The sequence below is a fragment of the Plecotus auritus genome (genome assembly GCF_963455305.1).
Source record: "Plecotus auritus genome assembly, chromosome: 5".
NCBI lineage: Eukaryota > Metazoa > Chordata > Mammalia > Chiroptera > Vespertilionidae > Plecotus > Plecotus auritus.
In genome coordinates, this window is record NC_137776.1 from 3,912,074 (window position 1) to 3,919,289 (window position 7,216).

The 7,216-nt window shown below is 59.2% G+C and overlaps 1 protein-coding gene across 4 annotated transcripts in view; it reads left to right on the plus strand.

Moving 5' to 3' along the window:
* Window positions 1-220: 220 nt before the first annotated feature.
* Window positions 221-7,216, plus strand: part of MYO1B (myosin IB) — a 158,554-nt gene continuing 151,558 nt past the window's right edge. The window contains exon 1 of one of the 4 annotated variants that reach the window (XM_080667320.1): window positions 221-480. The gene's annotated coding sequence lies outside the window, so the exon portion shown is untranslated. The remainder of the gene's footprint in view (window positions 481-7,216) is intronic. The other 3 variants (XM_080667324.1, XM_080667322.1, XM_080667323.1) reach the window with 3 other exon arrangements.

The following is a 7,216-nucleotide window of genomic DNA, read 5'->3' on the forward strand; positions in this document are numbered from 1 at the left end:
TTGGGGGGGGGGGGGGGGGAACGGACGCCTCCCCCCTTCCTCTTCCATTCCAGTCGCATCTGGGCTCGCCCCGGGGTGCGGAGCTGCCCCTGGCGCTCGCCTGGGGGCGCTGTGCGGCCGGGACCGGGAGGCCGGAGGTGAGCGGCCGGGAGGCGGCGGCTCGGGTCCCGCGGGCGCGCGGAGGGGCGAATCCGGCTGCGAGGTCGCCGCCCCCGCCCCTGGGCCGGCCCCGCCGGGAGGGAGTGGCCGAGCTCCCGCCGCAGCCCGCGCTCCGCGGCGCCCGCACTCCACTCGCCGCCCAGCGCGCACCGCAGCCCCGGCACCGCGCGTGGACGGAGCCCGAGCGCTCAGGGGGCGCAGCTGCGGGACAGCGCCCGCCCGGCAGCCTCGCGAGCCGCCGCGGGACCCGCAGCCTCTGGGTGGCCCGCGTTCCGGTGCCGCGGAGAGAGGACGACGAGGAGGCGAGTGGCGCCCGGCGAGGTACGGAGAGCTCGCTCCCTCTCCCCCTCTCCCCTGCCCTTTCCGCCGGGTCCGCGCGGCCCTCGGGGGGCGGTGAAGCGTGCGCCCCGCGCCTTTGTGCCCGGGGTCCCCGCGGGGCGCGGGTCGGCGGGGTCTGCGGCGGGGCGAGGCGGCGCTGCGGCGAGACCCCGCGCCCCGTGGAGGGAGCGCAGGGTGGGTGACCCCGCAGTGGCTTCGGGGTCTGGAGCGAGACGAGGGGGCTCGTAAACGAAGTTGCTCTCACTTCGCCCCGTTCCCCGCGGACCCGTGGGCACAGGACTCTGATCTTCCTCGCGCTCCCCCGCACCCCGTCCATCCCTCCGGCCCACGGCTGCTCCCTGCCCCCCCCCCCCCCCCCCCGGTTCCATGAAAGGACGCGGGCGGCCTCCTCCGGGAAGGAAGGCGGAGGGAGAACAATGGGGAGGGAGCGGGGTTCAGGTGCGGCGTGCCCCGGCGGCGGGGAAGGGGCCCAGGGCCGCGGGCTGCGCGCGGCAGCTGCGCTCGCTCCTTTGTTCCGCCGGCGAGGGGCTGCCCTGGCGCCGGTTTCCTGCCCGGGACGGGATTGATTCACGGTTCCCGGGAGGGAAGGGCGGGGGCGGGGCTGGGATGGAAACCAGATTGGGAACGGGAGTCCTGGAGGGTGCTGGGCCGGGAGAGGGCTGGGAAGGGGGTGACGCGGGGTCCTGGATGGAGAGTTAATTACAAACACACCACATGCTGCCCGCGGGCCCTGCCGGCCTCTGGAGCGCGTTTGCAACGCTTTGTTCAGGCTGCGGGGGAGCGCTCGTGGCTGCAACAAGTTGTGAGCTTCCCCGAGTTCTAGGCGCTCCCCAAGGTTAGTTTCCTGAAATCAGATCTTGCTCGTTACAGGGGAAGACCACTTTTTTTGTTGTTTTGTTTTTCCCTACGAATCAGGGTATCTGTGTTGTATGTATGTGCGGGCCTGGGTATCTGTGTGCGCAGCTCGTGGATATTGGCCGAATGGGTAGGAGAGGAGGCTCATGTTATAGAATCCACTTGGACATAAAATATGTTGTAATGGTAGAACAACAATTTTCCAGGAATGTTTGGGGGAAACCACCAGAAAATGAGCCATTGCTAAAGAAACGAATCGGGTTATGTAACGCTGAATTGAAAAACCCTTTTACAGTCTTTCCCAGAAAACACACCGCACACCCCGGTGCGGGGGGTTTGAGAGAGGAGCCGGGCTTTGCGCCCTCGCTCCGCCATGGCGGGTCTTCTGCAGCAGAGAAAGGGGACGCTTCCCGTTTTGGTGAACGGGGATCTTTCTTAGGGGGCGGGAGGATTAAAGGCAACCTGTTGGGCATTTGTGAAGGGACTCTTTCCTAGATCGGAATCAAGAAACCCAAGAGGATTGGCTGACCCGGGAGGGAGCTATGTGTGTGTGTTGGGGGGGGGGGGTGTTGAATGATGAGAGTTGTTTGAATGGGGTATTCCAAGCAGCGCTGCTTGGGGAGGAGGCTGACATTCCCAGGCACTCCTGGTTTGTGCCTGTGGGACAGGGAGGGAAGGGTCCCAAAGTGGGACTGACGGTGAGAGTGACTGGGGATGAGTTAGGAGACAGTCCTGGTCGGCCGGCTGCTGGCAGGCCTGGGAAGTGGCCCAGAGCAACCTCCTTGGCCAGCCTAGGGCCCACCTGGAAAACCACCCCGAGGGCGTCTTAGGGTGACCGAGTTTGGAAGCCTGGTAAGCTTAGAAGGCAGATGAGAAGCTTACTGCAGGGGAAAAACTGTTTTTCCTGGCCCGAGAAGCGGTACTGGAAAGAGCTGCGGAAGCCACGGCGGACGGCTGTCCTTTTCGCGGGGGGATGTGGTCAGATTGACACGCAAAGCCTTAGACGTGTCCTCAGGAGCCACTGCGCTGTGACGTGGCAGCGGGACGCTGGCCAACAGGCAAGCTGGCAAAACGCGGCAGCTCCCCCCCCCCCCCCCCCCCCGCAGGGAACCGAGGGAGACTCCCGGTTACTGTTCTCTTGCATTTGGATTTTTCGTCCATGTGGTGAATCGTGTGAAACACAGCATCGTTGGATTCCCCCCAAGTGCTCCCTGGCACATACATGAACACGATGCAAAGCACGAGACCGGGGCTGTTCCTGGAGACGCGGCTGGGGGATCCTCTTAAATGGTTGGTCTCTGGCCAGGCCGGCGTGGCTCAAGTGGTTGAGCATCCACCTATGAACCAGGAGGTCACGGTTCGATTCCCGGTCAGGGCACGTGCCCGGGTTGTGGGCTCGATCCCCAGTGTGGGGTGTGCAGGAGGCAGCCGATCCATGATTCTCATCATTGATGTATCCATCTCTCTCTCCCTCTCCCTTCTTCTCTGAAATCAAGAAAAATATATTTAAATGGCTGGTCTCTGGCCACGGGTGTCTGATGGGTGCCCCGCGTAGGCCGCACCCCCTTCATGGGATGGGACAAATCGTAGAATCATCGCTTGTCCAGCCTGGTGCTAAAGACGGACACTCCCTGGTGCTACTCCAACTAGGAGCTCCTGACGTCCACGGGGAAGGGGAAGGAGTGTGGGTGGGGTGGTGCTGGTGTAAGAAGGATCCTCGGATGATAGGATCCAGGTGCTCGGCATTAGTCCTCCTTGTGGGTGAGATTCTCTTCTCTCCCTCTTCCCTTCTACTGCTTCCAATAGCTGGGCACGTGGACGTTAATTAAGCGGCCGACAAGAGCTGTCGCTACCGGTTAGGAAGGGTTCACTGTGTTCAGAGGATTTTTCATGCACTACCCCGTGAATCCTCACCGCTCCCTGGAGGGAAGCCGAGGACGAAGGTCAGGAACTGCCTCTTACACCCTAATTGTGTAGGTGGTAAGTGGTGGAGGGGAGATTTGAATTCTCTTCTCTGATTCCAAGGTCCTTTCTCTCTTTTTTAAAAATATATTTTTATGGACTTCAGAGAGGGAGAGAGAGAGAGAGAAAGAGCGAGAGAGAGAGAGAGAGAGAGAGAGAGAGGGAGAGAGAGAGAGAAAGAGCGAGAGAGAGAGAAACATCAATGATGAGAGTGAATCATTGATCGGCTGCCTCCTGCACGCCCCCTACTGGGGATGCAGCCTGCAACCAGGGCATGTGCCCTGACGGGGAATCGAGCCGTGACCTCTTGGTTCATGGGTGAACGCTCAACCACTGAGCCACCCTGGCCGGGACCTTTCTCTTTTAAGTGTACACTGTAGGGTGTGATACCTTTTAATAATGGGAATAGCATCCATTTGATTAGCAGCTCTTTGCAGGTTGTGCATTACATTCACCTATATCGCCATAATCGATTCTTCCAAAACCACCGTGAGCTGGTTGGAAGGCCAGACTAATGGCCTCACCACTCTTCAAACTGTATCATTGACAGGCTTTGTGCTGGGTGATGGCCCGCGTGCATACGCTTTATGTGAATGAAGCTTTCTGTTTAAACAGTTAGGCGTGCCAACATTTAAGTTCATTTTTGGAAACATTTAAAAGTGGTGGAATGGGGGTCGGCCTTATAGAGGATTCAGGCGTTTCATGCTCATTGGCATTCACTTAGCCTTCTCCTCTCACAGCCTGCATTAGAGCGCGCCGCCTTGCTTCTGCCCTGAGACCGAATGCCAGTGTCCCTTTTAGAAGCGGGAGGAGGAGGGGGAGGAATGTGATTATAAAGAGGAAATGGGCCATCAGAATTGGAAACATACGCAGCAGCAGCCGTAGATTTTTCCCAGCACATGCTTTGTGTCCTGGCCGTGGCCTTGCACAGAAGACATTCTTTCTTCGGGAAGTGTCAAGGGTCTTTCTTTAGAATATCCTCTGAGATCATCGACTTTCTGAGCCTCGTGGGAACACACATTCCGCAGAATTTCTGTGCTCATCTTTTCCCCACAGGGGAAGCGCGTGAGCGTAGGCATCAACCTGGAAAGGGGAATGGAAGTGGTATCCGTCCTTTCTTTTTTTAAAAAAATATATTTTTATTGATTTCAGAGAGGCAGGGAGAAGGAGAGGGAGAGAGGAACATCCATGATGAGAGAGAATCATTGACTGGCTCCACCATGTCCCCTGCTGGCTATTGAGCCCATAACCTGGGTATGTGCCCTGACCGGGAATCGAACTGTGACCTCGGGTTCATAGGTCGACGCTCAACCACGGAGCCCCGGCAGCTGGGCTGTCGGTCCTTGAGTGGAATGGAGGGTGGTGCCGGACGAAGATACCTGACATTGACCCAAGAGTGGCCATCACGTGCAGGAGCGGAATGGCTTCTAGCCCGTGCATCGCCGCTTGTGTGTGGATGTCTCTGGGCAAAGGGAAAAGTCGATATGGGCTTTCTGTTTCCAAGATAAGACTCTGCAGACTGGAAGGCCTGCCTTCCCTTGTTTAGTTACGTCAGGCTAGGGCACCATTTGGGGTCTTCAAGGGTGTGGGGTAGGTGTGGTAACTTGGTCTCCTCATACCAGGAAGCCCCCTCCGCGGGACATGGAGAGGGAGGGGGTGCGGACACCAGGTCTGAGTCCTCACAGGGAGCACCTCCAGCCTCCCAGCGGCGGAGGAGGAAGGATGCTCACTACCATCCGACTCTCCGGGCCTCTTTTCGGTTTCCGGTCAGTGGTCAGCACCTTCCCCATCAGTTCCCATTTTATTAAGCACACAGTGACGCATTCAAAAGCAACGAAGGCTCTGGCCGTGTGGCTCAGTGGAGAGAGCGTCGGCCTGCGGACTCAAGGGTCCCCGGGTTCGATTCCGGTCAAGGGCACGTACCTCGGTTGCGGGCACATCCCCAGTGGGAGGTGTGCAGGAGGCAGCTGATCGATGTTTCTCTCTCATCAATGTTTCTAACTCTCTATCCCTCTCCCTTCCTCTCTGTAAAAAATCAATTAAAAAAAAAAAAAGCAACGAAGAAGCCCAGCCGGTGAGGCTCCATGGCCGAGCGTCAACCTGGTGAACCAGGAGGTCAGGGTTCATTTCCCGGTCAGGGCACATGCCCGGTTGCGGGCTCGATCCCTGGTGAGGGGCATGCAGGAGGCAGCCGATCCATGATTTTTCTCATCGTTGATGTTTCTCTCTCTCTCTCCCTCTCCCTTCCTCTCTGAAGTCAATTAAAAGAAAAAAAAAAAAAAAGCAATGAAGGAAAGCTGTTGTGCCTCAAAGGATGGAGCAGGCCACATCGGTGTGCCCGGAGCGTACATGGTGGTGAAGGGAAGAGAGCAGCTGTGGCAGCTGTGTGACCAAGGCCACGCCAACACACGCTGGCTGCCGAGACAAAGGCTGAACTCAAACGAGAGCAGGAGGGTGGGAGGAAGCCGAACACAATGCCCACTCCGTCCTCGTCCTTCCTGCCGTTTTCCCGCCTCCGAGGCTGTGGCAGGCCAGGTCTCCGATGCTGCCTCCCGCTGAAGGATGGGTCGCTGGGGACCTCAGGGAGCATCCTCCTGTTGGGGGCGCTGCCCCGGAGGGAGTGGCGGGTCCTTGTTGGGGCCGTGGGGGTGTATAAGGCACCCTTCCGTGGGGGTGTATAAGGCACCCTTCCGTGGGGGAAGGTGTTGAGGTGGGCCCCGGCGGGTGGCAGGTCCTTGGGGTCCTCCTGCTGCTTCCCTCCACACCTGCCCCACCCCATCCTCGGCCTGTGCTCAGCACGGCTGTCCGTCAACCCACGGAGGCTGTGCCTAGTCTCCAGGCCCATCGGCATTGTGGGCAAGAAATGCCAAGTCTCCGGAGCATGAGTGGCTCATCTTGTGTAGGACATCTGTGCTCCTGCCGATGGAACGTGGGGCGCGGCAGGCCTCATCCTGGTGCTCCCCATACGGAGCTGGTGCCCCTTTATTCTCGTCGCCGTCCTTCCGCGGGAGATGTCTGCGATGAGGGAATGGAGAGGTCGAGCCCAAGACTCTTTCCAGAGCAGCACACGGCCTCCTGGGGGGGTGCTCTGTGAGGCTTCGGGCCACTTTTTAAAAAAATATATATTTTATTGATTTTTTACAGAGAGGAAGGGAGAGGGATAGAGAGCTAGAAACATCGATGAGAGAGAAACATCGATCAGCTGCCTCCTGCACACCCCCCACTGGGGATGTGCCCGCAACCAAGGTACATGCCCTTGACCGGAATCGAACCTGGGACCCTTCAGTCCGCAGGCCGACGCTCTATCCACGGAGCCACACCCGTTAGGGCTTTGGGCCACTTTTAAGGAGTTAGTTTTAAGGAGTCGGAGAGCTCACCCTGTCTCCCTCCCGCCTGGCTGGCTTCCTGCGTCACCCAGAGCTGGGCCTGTGGCTGCCAGTGGCTGGAGCAGAGCTGGGAGAGACGATCGATGGGAAGCTTCCGAGTTTCTCCTTCTTCTCTGGGTCTTGTGCGTGCCTCCCCTGTCCTGCGTCCCGCCCCTTCCCCAAATGAGGGAGAGTGGGCGAGAGCCAGAGCCAGCCCTGCCCGGGGGTCTCCCTGACTCCGTCTCCTGGGCCTTCAGATGGGAGCTCTCAGGGGGATGTCCGATCTCCGGTCTCCAGCCTGAGCTCAGGGCCTGATGGCTGTGGATGACGGGCCAGAGGCACTGCAGGGTGGGGCTGAGGGGAGTGGGGATGGGCTTCTACTCTTTCAGGATCGGAGTGAGAGGGTGAGGTCTAGAGAGAAGTGAAAACTGATAATCTTCCTTCTCTTATCAGACAAGAATCCTGAGCTTCTAAAAGTGCCCGGCGCCTGGCTCCTGGGCCGCTGGGAGAGGCCGGCCGAGCGGAGGCCCGGTCCC